We start from the raw sequence: 15,766 nt of genomic DNA, 5'->3' as shown, positions 1-15,766 counted from the left end.
GCATCATGGTTTACTGCAGCATGTTGGTTGTTTCGTCACCCAGGGGTGCGCATCCCGAAAAATGACGTCATAGTGTTAAAAGAGGCAAAACTGCATGGCTAGATAATGTCTAGAAATGCCAACGGATACATCTTTCGACACCATGCCGTCCGTCCGTCCGCTAAATGAGATTGCTGCCATCTTGCGGCATACGTTTTTTGGCCGGCCTCTCAGGAGACGGAATTGGCAGGTAATATCTGCAAAGTCCAGTTGAAATGATAGAAAAGAAATGAGCAACATTTTAAAGCGGATTTCCAATGTTTCGTAGGTAGGGCTAAGTATAGAAAGACTCTAAAGGCATTGGCTAACATTGATTTGACTTTAAAAAAAATCTAATGTGTGCGAGGTCCCCCTTGTCACCTGTGTCTCTGACATGTTACAGAAATGAAGCCCAGACTAAAATCGCGTCCGAAAAATAGGCATTCAGTGCTTCAAAAAGTGAAACATGAAATAAAGTGAGAGGAAACAACATCTTAATATCATCACCTACGCTTATGTGTTGCTATTATTATCGGAACGATAGACATGACACAAAATATTCGATTATAACGAATCAAAAAAAATTCTCTTGACTTTGGATTTCTTTTGGCTTTAGAGTTTTTATATAGGTTGATAGAAAAGCATCCATGTACCTATTCAATCTCTACTCGGTTTCTTTGCTTTGCTTTTTTTTTGAATTACATACGTCTATAACGCTAACTTATGACAACGAATTAATACCAGGGACTTGAAAGCCGATGACGTCATAACCCGCCTGACCATTTAAATAGCTTGAATTTTAACAAGCAAGAGCCTACGACCATACCATGCTGAATATACCGGTTCTCGTCCGATCACCGAAGTCAAGCAGCATAGGGCTCGGTTAGTACTTGGATGGGAGACCGCCTGGGAATACCGGGTGTTGTAGGCTTTTTTCATTTTCAATTCATCTATTATTTATTTTATTTTATTTTCTATGAAGTGCCTCTTTGTTCGTTTCTTCGCTTCTATTCGTTTAAAGAATGCTTTCCTTATAGTATCACTTTTGCCTCTCTTCTTTTCCCGTCTCCTTCTTGACAGAGCAGGAAAAAAAGACAAACCAAAAAAGAAATAAGAAAGAAACCACGAGGACGAATAGAAGATTTCTTGTTTTACCCACCCGTTCCCTCCTTGTTGTCTGCATGATGGAAAACGAAATAGCTGATTGATCCTCCATTTTTTGTCTATTTGTTTGGTCGCTCGCTCGTTCACTAGGACGTCCACTTGATACTCCATCCATCTCCTTCTAATCCAATTCCATTGTTGGTATCCGTTTTTCTTCCCGTTCGATGCCCGCCAGTAAAGGCAATGTTTGCGAGATCAAGAGGTCTCCAGGGAACGAGGAGCGCGCATCATGGTTTACTGCAGCATGTTGGTTGTTTCGTCACCCAGGGGTGCGCATCCCGAAAAATGACGTCATAGTGTTAAAAGAGGCAAAACTGCAGGGCTAGATAATGTCTAGAAATGCCAACGGATACATCTTTCGACACCATGCCGTCCGTCCGTCCGCTAAATGAGATTGCTGCCATCTTGCGGCATACGTTTTTTGGCCGGCCTCTCAGGAGACGGAATTGGCAGGTAATATCTGCAAAGTCCAGTTGAAATGATAGAAAAGAAATGAGCAACATTTTAAAGCGATTTCCAATGTTTCGTAGGTAGGGCTAAGTATAGAAAGACTCTAAAGGCATTGGCTAACATTGATTTGACTTTAAAAAAAATCTAATGTGTGCGAGGTCCCCCTTGTCACCTGTGTCTCTGACATGTTACAGAAATGAAGCCCAGACTAAAATCGCGTCCGAAAATCGGCATTCAGTGCTTCAAAAAGTGAAACATGAAATAAAGTGAGAGGAAACAACATCTTAATATCATCACCTACGCTTATGTGTTGCTATTATTATCGGAACGATAGACATGACACAAAATATTCGATTATAACGAATCAAAAAAAAATTCTCTTGACTTTTGGATTTCTTTTGGCTTTAGAGTTTTTATATAGGTTGATAGAAAAGCATCCATGTACCTATTCAATCTCTACTCGGTTTCTTTGCTTTGCTTTTTTTTTTGAATTACATACGTCTATAACGCTAACTATGACAACGAATTAATACCAGGGACTTGAAAGCCGATGACGTCATAACCCGCCTGACCATTTAAATAGCTTGAATTTTAACAAGCAAGAGCCTACGACCATACCATGCTGAATATACCGGTTCTCGTCCGATCACCGAAGTCAAGCAGCATAGGGCTCGGTTAGTACTTGGATGGGAGACCGCCTGGGAATACCGGGTGTTGTAGGCTTTTTTCATTTTCAATTCATCTATTTATTTATTTTATTTTATTTTCTATGAAGTGCCTCTTTGTTCGTTTCTTCGCTTCTATTCGTTTAAAGAATGCTTTCCTTATAGTATCACTTTTGCCTCTCTTCTTTTCCCGTCTCCTTCTTGACAGAGCAGGAAAAAAAGACAAACCAAAAAAGAAATAAGAAAGAAACCACGAGGACGAATAGAAGATTTCTTGTTTTACCCACCCGTTCCCTCCTTGTTGTCTGCATGATGGAAAACGAAATAGCTGATTGATCCTCCATTTTTGTCTATTTGTTTGGTCGCTCGCTCGTTCACTAGGACGTCCACTTGATATCCATCCATCTCCTTCTAATCCAATTCCATTGTTGGTATCCGTTTTTCTTCCCGTTCGATGCCCGCCAGTAAAGGCAATGTTTGCGAGATCAAGAGGTCTCCAGGGAACGAGGAGCGCGCATCATGGTTTACTGCAGCATGTTGGTTGTTTCGTCACCCAGGGGTGCGCATCCCGAAAAATGACGTCATAGTGTTAAAAGAGGCAAAACTGCAGGGCTAGATAATGTCTAGAAATGCCAACGGATACATCTTTCGACACCATGCCGTCCGTCCGTCCGCTAAATGAGATTGCTGCCATCTTGCGGCATACGTTTTTTGGCCGGCTCTCAGGAGACGGAATTGGCAGGTAATATCTGCAAAGTCCAGTTGAAATGATAGAAAAGAAATGAGCAACATTTTAAAGCGATTTCCAATGTTTCGTAGGTAGGGCTAAGTATAGAAAGACTCTAAAGGCATTGGCTAACATTGATTTGACTTTAAAAAAAATCTAATGTGTGCGAGGTCCCCCTTGTCACCTGTGTCTCTGACATGTTACAGAAATGAAGCCCAGACTAAAATCGCGTCCGAAAATCGGCATTCAGTGCTTCAAAAAGTGAAACATGAAATAAAGTGAGAGGAAACAACATCTTAATATCATCACCTACGCTTATGTGTTGCTATTATTATCGGAACGATAGACATGACACAAAATATTCGATTATAACGAATCAAAAAAAAATTCTCTTGACTTTTGGATTTCTTTTGGCTTTAGAGTTTTTATATAGGTTGATAGAAAAGCATCCATGTACCTATTCAATCTCTACTCGGTTTCTTTGCTTTGCTTTTTTTTTGAATTACATACGTCTATAACGCTAACTTATGACAACGAATTAATACCAGGGACTTGAAAGCCGATGACGTCATAACCCGCCTGACCATTTAAATAGCTTGAATTTTAACAAGCAAGAGCCTACGACCATACCATGCTGAATATACCGGTTCTCGTCCGATCACCGAAGTCAAGCAGCATAGGGCTCGGTTAGTACTTGGATGGGAGACCGCCTGGGAATACCGGGTGTTGTAGGCTTTTTTCATTTTCAATTCATCTATTTATTTATTTTATTTTATTTTCTATGAAGTGCCTCTTTGTTCGTTTCTTCGCTTCTATTCGTTTAAAGAATGCTTTCCTTATAGTATCACTTTTGCCTCTCTTCTTTTCCCGTCTCCTTCTTGACAGAGCAGGAAAAAAAAGACAAACCAAAAAAGAAATAAGAAAGAAACCACGAGGACGAATAGAAGATTTCTTGTTTTACCCACCCGTTCCCTCCTTGTTGTCTGCATGATGGAAAACGAAATAGCTGATTGATCCTCCATTTTTTGTCTATTTGTTTGGTCGCTCGCTCGTTCACTAGGACGTCCACTTGATACTCCATCCATCTCCTTCTAATCCAATTCCATTGTTGGTATCCGTTTTTCTTCCCGTTCGATGCCCGCCAGTAAAGGCAATGTTTGCGAGATCAAGAGGTCTCCAGGGAACGAGGAGCGCGCATCATGGTTTACTGCAGCATGTTGGTTGTTTCGTCACCCAGGGGTGCGCATCCCGAAAAATGACGTCATAGTGTTAAAAGAGGCAAAACTGCAGGGCTAGATAATGTCTAGAAATGCCAACGGATACATCTTTCGACACCATGCCGTCCGTCCGTCCGCTAAATGAGATTGCTGCCATCTTGCGGCATACGTTTTTTGGCCGGCTCTCAGGAGACGGAATTGGCAGGTAATATCTGCAAAGTCCAGTTGAAATGATAGAAAAGAAATGAGCAACATTTTAAAGCGATTTCCAATGTTTCGTAGGTAGGGCTAAGTATAGAAAGACTCTAAAGGCATTGGCTAACATTGATTTGACTTTAAAAAAAATCTAATGTGTGCGAGGTCCCCCTTGTCACCTGTGTCTCTGACATGTTACAGAAATGAAGCCCAGACTAAAATCGCGTCCGAAAATCGGCATTCAGTGCTTCAAAAAGTGAAACATGAAATAAAGTGAGAGGAAACAACATATTAATATCATCACCTACGCTTATGTGTTGCTATTATTATCGGAACGATAGACATGACACAAAATATTCGATTATAACGAATCAAAAAAAAATTCTCTTGACTTTTGGATTTCTTTTGGCTTTAGAGTTTTTATATAGGTTGATAGAAAAGCATCCATGTACCTATTCAATCTCTACTCGGTTTCTTTGCTTTGCTTTTTTTTTTGAATTACATACGTCTATAACGCTAACTTATGACAACGAATTAATACCAGGGACTTGAAAGCCGATGACGTCATAACCCGCCTGACCATTTAAATAGCTTGAATTTTAACAAGCAAGAGCCTACGACCATACCATGCTGAATATACCGGTTCTCGTCCGATCACCGAAGTCAAGCAGCATAGGGCTCGGTTAGTACTTGGATGGGAGACCGCCTGGGAATACCGGTGTTGTAGGCTTTTTTCATTTTCAATTCATCTATTTATTTATTTTATTTTATTTTCTATGAAGTGCCTCTTTGTTCGTTTCTTCGCTTCTATTCGTTTAAAGAATGCTTTCCTTATAGTATCACTTTTGCCTCTCTTCTTTTCCCGTCTCCTTCTTGACAGAGCAAGAAAAAAAGACAAACCAAAAAAGAAATAAGAAAGAAACCACGAGGACGAATAGAAGATTTCTTGTTTTACCCACCCGTTCCCTCCTTGTTGTCTGCATGATGGAAAACGAAATAGCTGATTGATCCTCCATTTTTTGTCTATTTGTTTGGTCGCTCGCTCGTTCACTAGGACGTCCACTTGATACTCCATCCATCTCCTTCTAATCCAATTCCATTGTTGGTATCCGTTTTTCTTCCCGTTCGATGCCCGCCAGTAAAGGCAATGTTTGCGAGATCAAGAGGTCTCCAGGGAACGAGGAGCGCGCATCATGGTTTACTGCAGCATGTTGGTTGTTTCGTCACCCAGGGGTGCGCATCCCGAAAAATGACGTCATAGTGTTAAAAGAGGCAAAACTGCAGGCTAGATAATGTCTAGAAATGCCAACGGATACATCTTTCGACACCATGCCGTCCGTCCGTCCGCTAAATGAGATTGCTGCCATCTTGCGGCATACGTTTTTTGGCCGGCCTCTCAGGAGACGGAATTGGCAGGTAATATCTGCAAAGTCCAGTTGAAATGATAGAAAAGAAATGAGCAACATTTTAAAGCGATTTCCAATGTTTCGTAGGTAGGGCTAAGTATAGAAAGACTCTAAAGGCATTGGCTAACATTGATTTGACTTTAAAAAAAATCTAATGTGTGCGAGGTCCCCCTTGTCACCTGTGTCTCTGACATGTTACAGAAATGAAGCCCAGACTAAAATCGCGTCCGAAAATCGGCATTCAGTGCTTCAAAAAGTGAAACATGAAATAAAGTGAGAGGAAACAACATCTTAATATCATCACCTACGCTTATGTGTTGCTATTATTATCGGAACGATAGACATGACACAAAATATTCGATTATAACGAATCAAAAAAAAATTCTCTTGACTTTTGGATTTCTTTTGGCTTTAGAGTTTTTTATATAGGTTGATAGAAAAGCATCCATGTACCTATTCAATCTCTACTCGGTTTCTTTGCTTTGCTTTTTTTTTTGAATTACATACGTCTATAACGCTAACTTATGACAACGAATTAATACCAGGGACTTGAAAGCCGATGACGTCATAACCGCCTGACCATTTAAATAGCTTGAATTTTAACAAGCAAGAGCCTACGACCATACCAGCTGTAATATACCGTTCTCGTCCGATCACCGAAGTCATGCAGCATAGGGATCGGTTTAGTACTTGGATGGGGACCGCCTGGGAATACCGGGTGTTGTAGGCTTTTTTCATTTTCAATTCATCTATTTATTTATTTTATTTTATTTTCTATGAAGTGCCTCTTTGTTCGTTTCTTCGCTTCTATTCGTTTAAAGAATGCTTTCCTTTAGTATCACTTTTGCCTCTCTTCTTTTCCCGTCTCCTTCTTGACAGAGCAGGAAAAAAAAGACAAACCAAAAAAGAAATAAGAAAGAAACCACGAGGACGAATAGAGATTTCTTGTTTTACCCACCCGTTCCCTCCTTGTTGTCTGCTATGATGGAAAACGAAATAGCTGATTGATCCTCCTTTTTTTGGTCTATTTGTTTGGTCGCTCGCTCGTTCACTAGGACGTCCACTTGATACTCCATCCATCTCCTTCTAATCCAATTCCATTGTTGGTATCCGTTTTTCTTCCCGTTCGATGCCCGCCAGTAAAGGCAATGTTTGCGAGATCAAGAGGTCTCCAGGGAACGAGGAGCGCGCATCATGGTTTACTGCAGCATGTTGGTTGTTTCGTCACCCAGGGGTGCGCCATCCGAAAAAATGACGTCATAGTGTTAAAAGAGGCAAAACTGCAGGGCTAGATAATGTCTAGAAATGCCAACGGATACATCTTTCGACACCATGCCGTCCGTCCGTCCGCTAAATGAGATTGCTGCCATCTTGCGGCATACGTTTTTTGGCGGCCTTCTGGAGACGGAATTGGCAGGTAATATCTGCAAAGTCCAGTTGAAATGATAGAAAAGAAATGAGCAACATTTTAAAGCGATTTCCAATGTTTCGTAGGTAGGGCTAAGTATAGAAAGACTCTAAAGGCATTGGCTAACATTGATTTGACTTTAAAAAAAATCTAATGTGTGCGAGGTCCCCCTTGTCACCTGTGTCTCTGACATGTTACAGAAATGAAGCCCAGACTAAATTCGCCCGTCCGAAAATCGGCATTCAGTGCTTCAAAAAGTGAAACATGAAATATAGTGAGAGGAAACAACATCTTAATATCACACCTACGCTTATGTGTTGCTATTATTATCGGAACGATAGACATGACACAAAATATTCGATTATAACGAATCAAAAAAAAAATTTCTTGACTTTTGGATTTCTTTTGGCTTTAGAGTTTTTATATAGGTTGATAGAAAAGCATCCATGTACCTATTCAATCTCTACTCGGTTTCTTTGCTTTGCTTTTTTTTTGAATTACATACGTCTATAACGCTAAATTATGACAACGAATTAATACCAGGGACTTGAAAGCCGATGACGTCATAACCCGCCTGACCATTTAAATAGCTTGAATTTTAACAAGCAAGAGCCTACGACCATTCCATGCTGATATACCGGTTCTCGTCCGATCACCGAAGTCAAGCAGCATAGGCTCGGTTAGTACTTGGGATGGGAGACCGCCTGGGAATACCGGGTGTTGTAGGCTTTTTTCATTTTCAATTCATCTATTTATTTATTTTATTTTATTTTCTATGAAGTGCCTCTTTGTTCGTTTCTTCGCTTCTATTCGTTTAAAGAATGCTTTCCTTATAGTATCACTTTTGCCTCTCTTCTTTTCCCGTCTCCTTCTTGACAGAGCAGGAAAAAAAAGACAAACCAAAAAGAAATAAGAAAGAAACCACGAGGACGAATAGAAGATTTCTTGTTTTACCCACCCGTTCCCTCCTTGTTGTCTGCATGATGGAAAACGAAATAGCTGATTGATCCTCCATTTTTTGTCTATTTGTTTGGTCGCTCGCTCGTTCACTAGGACGTCCACTTGATACTCCATCCATCTCCTTCTAATCCAATTCCATTGTTGGTATCCGTTTTTCTTCCCGTTCGATGCCCGCCAGTAAAGGCAATGTTTGCGAGATCAAGAGGTCTCCAGGGAACGAGGAGCGCGCATCATGGTTTACTGCAGCATGTTGGTTGTTTCGTCACCTGGGGTGCGCCATCCCGAAAAATGACGTCATAGTGTTTAAAAGAGGCAAAACTGCATGGCTAGATAATGTCTAGAAATGCCAACGGATACATCTTTCGACACCATGCGTCCGTCCGTCCGCTAAATGAGATTGCTGCCATCTTGCGGCATACGTTTTTTGGCCGGCCTCTCAGGAGACGGAATTGGCAGGTAATATCTGCAAAGTCCAGTTGAAATGATAGAAAAGAAATGAGCAACATTTTAAAGCGATTTCCAATGTTCGTAGGTAGGGCTAAGTATAGAAAGACTCTAAAGGCATTGGCTAACATTGATTTGACTTTAAAAAAAATCTAATGTGTGCGAGGTCCCCCTTGTCACCTGTGTCTCTGACATGTTACAGAAATGAAGCCCAGACTAAAATCGCGTCCGAAAATCGGCATTCAGTGCTTCAAAAAGTGAAACATGAAATAAAGTGAGAGGAAACAACATCTTAATATCATCACCTACGCTTATGTGTTGCTATTATTATCGGAACGATAGACATGACACAAAATATTCGATTATAACGAATCAAAAAAAAATTCTCTTGACTTTTGGATTTCTTTTGGCTTTAGAGTTTTTATATAGGTTGATAGAAAAGCATCCATGTACCTATTCAATCTCTACTCGGTTTCTTTGCTTTGCTTTTTTTTGAATTACATACGTCTATAACGCTAACTTATGACAACGAATTAATACCAGGGACTTGAAAGCCGATGACGTCATAACCCGCCTGACCATTTAAATAGCTTGAATTTTAACAAGCAAGAGCCTACGACCATACCATGCTGAATATACCGGTTCTCGTCCGATCACCGAAGTCAAGCAGCATAGGGCTCGGTTAGTACTTGGATGGGAGACCGCCTGGGAATACCGGGTGTTGTAGGCTTTTTTTCATTTCCATTCATCTATTTATTTTATTTTATTTTATTTTCTATGAAGTGCCTCTTTGTTCGTTTCTTCGCTTCTATTCGTTTAAAGAATGCTTTCCTTATAGTATCACTTTTGCCTCTCTTCTTTTCCCGTCTCCTTCTTGACAGAGCAGGAAAAAAAGACAAACCAAAAAAAAAGAAATAAGAAAGAAACCACGAGGACGAATAGAAGATTTCTTGTTTTACCCACCCGTTCCCTCCTTGTTGTCTGCATGATGGAAAACGAAATAGCTGATTGATCCTCCATTTTTTGTCTATTTGTTTGGTCGCTCGCTCGTTCACTAGGACGTCCACTTGATACTCCATCCATCTCCTTCTAATCCAATTCCATTGTTGGTATCCGTTTTCTTCCCGTTCGATGCCCGCCAGTAAAGGCAATGTTTGCGAGATCAAGAGGTCTCCAGGGAACGAGGAGCGCGCATCATGGTTTACTGCAGCATGTTGGTTGTTTCGTCACCCAGGGGTGCGCATCCCGAAAAATGACGTCATAGTGTTTAAGAGGCAAAACTGCAGGGCTAGATAATGTCTAGAAATGCCAACGGATACATCTTTCGACACCATGCCGTCCGTCCGTCCGCTAAATGAGATTGCTGCCATCTTGCGGCATACGTTTTTTGGCCGGCCTCTCAGGAGACGGAATGGCAGGTAATATCTGCAAAGTCCAGTTGAAATGATAGAAGAAGAAATGAGCAACATTTTAAAGCGATTTCCAATGTTTCGTAGGTAGGGCTAAGTATAGAAAGGACTCTAAAGGCATTGGCTAACATTGATTTGACTTTAAAAAAAATCTAATGTGTGCGAGGTCCCCCTTGTCACCTGTGTCTCTGACATGTTACAGAAATGAAGCCCAGACTAAAATCGCGTCCGAAAATCGGCATTCAGTGCTTCAAAAAGTGAAACATGAAATAAAGTGAGAGGAAACAACATCTTAATATCATCACCTACGCTTATGTGTTGCTATTATTATCGGAACGATAGACATGACACAAAATATTCGATTATAACGAATCAAAAAAAAAATTCTCTTGACTTTTGGATTTCTTTTGGCTTTAGAGTTTTTATATAGGTTGATAGAAAAGCATCCATGTACCTATTCAATCTCTACTCGGTTTCTTTGCTTTGCTTTTTTTTTTTGGAATTACATACGTCTTAACGCTAACTTATGACAACGAATAATACCAGGGACTTGAAAGCCGATGACGTCATAACCCGCCTGACCATTAAATAGCTTGAATTTTAACAAGCAAGAGCCTACGACCATACCATGCTGAATATACCGGTTCTCGTCCGATCACCGAAGTCAAGCAGCATAGGGCTCGGTTAGTACTTGGATGGGAGACCGCCTGGGAATACCGGGTGTTGTAGGCTTTTTTCATTTTCAATTCATCTATTTATTTATTTTATTTTATTTTCTATGAAGTGCCTCTTTGTTCGTTTCTTCGCTTCTATTCGTTTAAAGAATGCTTTCCTTATAGTATCACTTTTGCCTCTCTTCTTTTCCCGTCTCCTTCTTGACAGAGCAGGAAAAAAAAGACAAACAAAAAAGAAATAAGAAAGAAACCACGAGGACGAATAGAAGATTTCTTGTTTTACCCACCCGTTCCCTCCTTGTTGTCTGCATGATGGAAAACGAAATAGCTGATTGATCCTCCATTTTTTGTCTATTTGTTTGGTCGCTCGCTCGTTCACTAGGACGTCCACTTGATACTCCATCCATCTCCTTCTAATCCAATTCCATTGTTGGTATCCGTTTTTCTTCCCGTTCGATGCCCGCCAGTAAAGGCAATGTTTGCGAGATCAAGAGGTCTCCAGGGAACGAGGAGCGCGCATCATGTGTTTACTGCAGCATGTTGGTTGTTTCGTCACCCAGGGGTGCGCATCCCGAAAAATGACGTCATAGTGTTAAAAGAGGCAAAACTGCAGGGCTAGATAATGTCTAGAAATGCCAACGGATACATCTTTCGACATTGCACTGCCGTCCGTCCGCTAAATGAGATTGCTGCCATCTTGCGGCATACGTTTTTTGGCCGGCCTCTCAGGAGACGGAATTGGCAGGTAATATCTGCAAAGTCCAGTTGAAATGATAGAAAAGAAATGAGCAACATTTTAAAGCGATTTCCAATGTTTCGTAGGTAGGGCTAAGTATAGAAAGACTCTAAAGGCATTGGCTAACATTGATTTGACTTTAAAAAAAATCTAATGTGTGCGAGGTCCCCCTTGTCACCTGTGTCTCTGACATGTTACAGAAATGAAGCCCAGACTAAAATCGCGTCCGAAAATCGGCATTCAGTGCTTCAAAAAGTGAAACATGAAATAAAGTGAGAGGAAACAACATCTTAATATCATCACCTACGCTTATGTGTTGCTTTATTATCGGAACGATAGACATGACACAAAATATTCGATTATAACGAATCAAAAAAAAATTCTCTTGACTTTTGGATTTCTTTTGGCTTTAGAGTTTTTATATAGGTTGATAGAAAAGCATCCATGTACCTATTCAATCTCTACTCGGTTTCTTTGCTTTGCTTTTTTTTTTTATTACATACGTCTATAACGCTAACTTATGACAACGAATTAATACCAGGGACTTGAAAGCCGATGACGTCATAACCCGCCTGACCATTTAAATAGCTTGAATTTTAACAAGCAAGAGCCTACGACCATACCATGCTGAATATACCGGTTCTCGTCCGATCACCGAAGTCAAGCAGCATAGGGCTCGGTTAGTACTTGGATGGGGAGACCGCCTGGGAATACCGGGTGTTGTAGGCTTTTTTTCATTTTTCCATTCATCTATTTATTTATTTTATTTTATTTTCTATGAAGTGCCTCTTTGTTCGTTTCTTCGCTTCTATTCGTTTTAAAGAATGCTTTCCTTATAGTATCCACTTTTGCCTCTCTTCTTTTCCCGTCTCCTTCTTGACAGAGCAGGAAAAAAAGACAAACCAAAAAAGAAATAAGAAAGAAAACACGAGGACGAATAGAAGATTTCTTGTTTTACCCACCCGTTCCCTCCTTGTTGTCTGCATGATGGAAAACGAAATAGCTGATTGATCCTCCATTTTTTGTCTATTTGTTTGGTCGCTCGCTCGTTCACTAGGACGTCCACTTGATACTCCATCCATCTCCTTCTAATCCAATTCCATTGTTGGTATCCGTTTTTCTTCCCGTTCGATGCCCGCCAGTAAAGGCAATGTTTGCGAGATCAAGAGGTCTCCAGGGAACGAGGAGCGCGCATCATGGTTTACTGCATGTTGGTTGGTTGTTTCGTCACCCAGGGGTGCGCATCCCGAAAAATGACGTCATAGTGTTAAAAGAGGCAAAACTGCAGGGCTAGATAATGTCTAGAAATGCCAACGGATACATCTTTCGACACCATGCCGTCCGTCCGTCCGCTAAATGAGATTGCTGCCATCTTGCGGCATACGTTTTTTGGCCGGCCTCTCAGGAGACGGAATTGGCAGGTAATATCTGCAAAGTCCAGTTGAAATGATAGAAAGAAATGAGCAACATTTTAAAGCGATTTCCAATGTTTCGTAGGTAGGGCTAAGTATAGAAAGACTCTAAAGGCATTGGCTAACATTGATTTGACTTTAAAAAAAATCTAATGTGTGCGAGGTCCCCCTTGTCACCTGTGTCTCTGACATGTTACAGAAATGAAGCCCAGACTAAAATCGCGTCCGAAAATCGGCATTCAGTGCTTCAAAAAGTGAAACATGAAATAAAGTGAGAGGAAACAACATCTTAATATCATCACCTACGCTTATGTGTTGCTATTATTATCGGAACGATAGACATGACACAAAATATTCGATTATAACGAATCAAAAAAAAATTCTCTTGACTTTTGGATTTCTTTTGGCTTTAGAGTTTTTATATAGGTTGATAGAAAAGCATCCATGTACCTATTCAATCTCTACTCGGTTTCTTTGCTTTGCTTTTTTTTTTGAATTACATACGTCTATAACGCTAACTTATGACAACGAATTAATACCAGGGACTTGAAAGCCGATGACGTCATAACCCGCCTGACCATTTAAATAGCTTGAATTTTAACAAGCAAGAGCCTACGACCATACCATGCTGAATATACCGGTTCTCGTCCGATCACCGAAGTCAAGCAGCATAGGGCTCGGTTAGTACTTGGATGGGAGACCGCCTGGGAATACCGGGTGTTGTAGGCTTTTTTCATTTTCAATTCATCTATTTATTTATTTTATTTTATTTTCTATGAAGTGCCTCTTTGTTCGTTTCTTCGCTTCTATTCGTTTAAAGAATGCTTTCCTTATAGTATCACTTTTGCCTCTCTTCTTTTCCCGTCTCCTTCTTGACAGAGCAGGAAAAAAAGACAAACCAAAAAAGAAATAAGAAAGAAACCACGAGGACGAATAGAAGATTTCTTGTTTTACCCACCCGTTCCCTCCTTGTTGTCTGCATGATGGAAAACGAAATAGCTGATTGATCCTCCATTTTTTGTCTATTTGTTTGGTCGCTCGCTCGTTCACTAGGACGTCCACTTGATACTCCATCCATCTCCTTCTAATCCAATTCCATTGTTGGTATCCGTTTTTCTTCCCGTTCGATGCCCGCCAGTAAAGGCAATGTTTGCGAGATCAAGAGGTCTCCAGGGAACGAGGAGCGCGCATCATGGTTTACTGCAGCATGTTGGTTGTTTCGTCACCCAGGGGTGCGCATCCCGAAAAATGACGTCATAGTGTTTAAAGAGGGCAAAACTGCAGGGCTTGATAATGTCTAGAAATGCCAACGGATACATCTTTCGACACCATGCCGTCCGTCCGTCCGCTAAATGAGATTGCTGCCATCTTGCGGCATACGTTTTTTGGCCGGCCTCTCAGGAGACGGAATTGGCAGGTAATATCTGCAAAGTCCAGTTGAAATGATAGAAAAGAAATGAGCAACATTTTAAAGCGATTTCCAATGTTTCGTAGGTAGGGCTAAGTATAGAAAGACTCTAAAGGCATTGGCTAACATTGATTTGACTTTAAAAAAAATCTAATGTGTGCGAGGTCCCCCTTGTCACCTGTGTCTCTGACATGTTACAGAAATGAAGCCCAGACTAAAATCGCGTCCGAAAATCGGCATTCAGTGCTTCAAAAAGTGAAACATGAAATAAAGTGAGAGGAAACAACATCTTAATATCATCACCTACGCTTATGTGTTGCTATTATTATCGGAACGATAGACATGACACAAAATATTCGATTATAACGAATCAAAAAAAAATTCTCTTGACTTTTGGATTTCTTTTGGCTTTAGAGTTTTTATATAGGTTGATAGAAAAGCATCCATGTACCTATTCAATCTCTACTCGGTTTCTTTGCTTTGCTTTTTTTTTGAATTACATACGTCTATAACGCTAACTTATGACAACGAATTAATACCAGGGACTTGAAAGCCGATGACGTCATAACCCGCCTGACCATTTAAATAGCTTGAATTTTAACAAGCAAGAGCCTACGACCATACCATGCTGAATATACCGGTTCTCGTCCGATCACCGAAGTCAAGCAGCATAGGGCTCGGTTAGTACTTGGATGGGAGACCGCCTGGGAATACCGGGTGTTGTAGGCTTTTTTCATTTTCAATTCATCTATTTATTTATTTTATTTTATTTTCTATGAAGTGCCTCTTTGTTCGTTTCTTCGCTTCTATTCGTTTAAAGAATGCTTTCCTTATAGTATCACTTTTGCCTCTCTTCTTTTCCCGTCTCCTTCTTGACAGAGCAGGAAAAAAAGACAAACCAAAAAAGAAATAAGAAAGAAACCACGAGGACGAATAGAAGATTTCTTGTTTTACCCACCCGTTCCCTCCTTGTTGTCTGCATGATGGAAAATGAAATAGCTGATTGATCCTCCATTTTTTGTCTATTTGTTTGGTCGCTCGCTCGTTCACTAGGACGTCCACTTGATACTCCATCCATCTCCTTCTAATCCAATTCCATTGTTGGTATCCGTTTTTCTTCCCGTTCGATGCCCGCCAGTAAAGGCAATGTTTGCGAGATCAAGAGGTCTCCAGGGAACGAGGAGCGCGCATCATGGTTTACTGCAGCATGTTGGTTGTTTCGTCACCCAGGGGTGCGCATCCCGAAAAATGACGTCATAGTGTTAAAAGAGGCAAAACTGCAGGGCTAGATAATGTCTAGAAATGCCAACGGATACATCTTTCGACACCATGCCGTCCGTCCGTCCGCTAAATGAGATTGCTGCCATCTTGCGGCATACGTTTTTGGCCGGCCTCTCAGGAGACGGAATTGGCAGGTAATATCTGCAAAGTCCAGTTGAAATGATAGAAAAGAAATGAGCAACATTTTAAAGC

General features: G+C 40.7%; 1 long non-coding RNA gene, 9 other non-coding genes and 1 pseudogene across 10 annotated transcripts; 10 read left to right on the top strand and 1 right to left on the bottom strand.

Moving 5' to 3' along the window:
• Window positions 1-104: 104 nt before the first annotated feature.
• On the bottom strand, window positions 105-2,650 carry LOC121431361. Its single transcript, XR_005972116.1, has 3 exons — window positions 2,585-2,650; window positions 1,178-1,642; window positions 105-236 (listed from the first exon to the last, which is right to left on the bottom strand). It is a non-coding gene; the product is annotated as an uncharacterized LOC121431361 (long non-coding RNA).
• Window positions 831-949, top strand: LOC121431471. Its single transcript, XR_005972127.1, has one exon. It is a non-coding gene; the product is annotated as a 5S ribosomal RNA (ribosomal RNA).
• On the top strand, window positions 2,237-2,355 carry LOC121431470. The gene has a single exon (XR_005972126.1). It is a non-coding gene; the product is annotated as a 5S ribosomal RNA (ribosomal RNA).
• Window positions 2,651-3,640: 990 nt separating the features above from the next.
• Window positions 3,641-3,759, top strand: LOC121431478. Its single transcript, XR_005972133.1, has one exon. It is a non-coding gene; the product is annotated as a 5S ribosomal RNA (ribosomal RNA).
• Window positions 3,760-5,048: 1,289 nt separating this feature from the next.
• LOC121431472 lies at window positions 5,049-5,166 on the top strand. Its single transcript, XR_005972128.1, has one exon. It is a non-coding gene; the product is annotated as a 5S ribosomal RNA (ribosomal RNA).
• A 2,695-nt stretch (window positions 5,167-7,861) lies between these two features.
• Window positions 7,862-7,979, top strand: LOC121431474 (annotated as a pseudogene).
• Window positions 7,980-9,265: 1,286 nt separating this feature from the next.
• Window positions 9,266-9,384, top strand: LOC121431477. The gene has a single exon (XR_005972132.1). It is a non-coding gene; the product is annotated as a 5S ribosomal RNA (ribosomal RNA).
• Window positions 9,385-10,676: 1,292 nt separating this feature from the next.
• Window positions 10,677-10,795, top strand: LOC121431476. The gene has a single exon (XR_005972131.1). It is a non-coding gene; the product is annotated as a 5S ribosomal RNA (ribosomal RNA).
• A 1,287-nt stretch (window positions 10,796-12,082) lies between these two features.
• LOC121431473 lies at window positions 12,083-12,202 on the top strand. The gene has a single exon (XR_005972129.1). It is a non-coding gene; the product is annotated as a 5S ribosomal RNA (ribosomal RNA).
• A 1,293-nt stretch (window positions 12,203-13,495) lies between these two features.
• LOC121431475 lies at window positions 13,496-13,614 on the top strand. Its single transcript, XR_005972130.1, has one exon. It is a non-coding gene; the product is annotated as a 5S ribosomal RNA (ribosomal RNA).
• A 1,289-nt stretch (window positions 13,615-14,903) lies between these two features.
• LOC121431469 lies at window positions 14,904-15,022 on the top strand. The gene has a single exon (XR_005972125.1). It is a non-coding gene; the product is annotated as a 5S ribosomal RNA (ribosomal RNA).
• The last annotated feature ends 744 nt before the right edge of the window (window positions 15,023-15,766 follow it).

Source organism: Lytechinus variegatus, chromosome 17 (genome assembly GCF_018143015.1).
Source record: "Lytechinus variegatus isolate NC3 chromosome 17, Lvar_3.0, whole genome shotgun sequence".
NCBI lineage: Eukaryota > Metazoa > Echinodermata > Echinoidea > Temnopleuroida > Toxopneustidae > Lytechinus > Lytechinus variegatus.
This window is presented reverse-complemented; position numbering and strand designations above follow the sequence as displayed.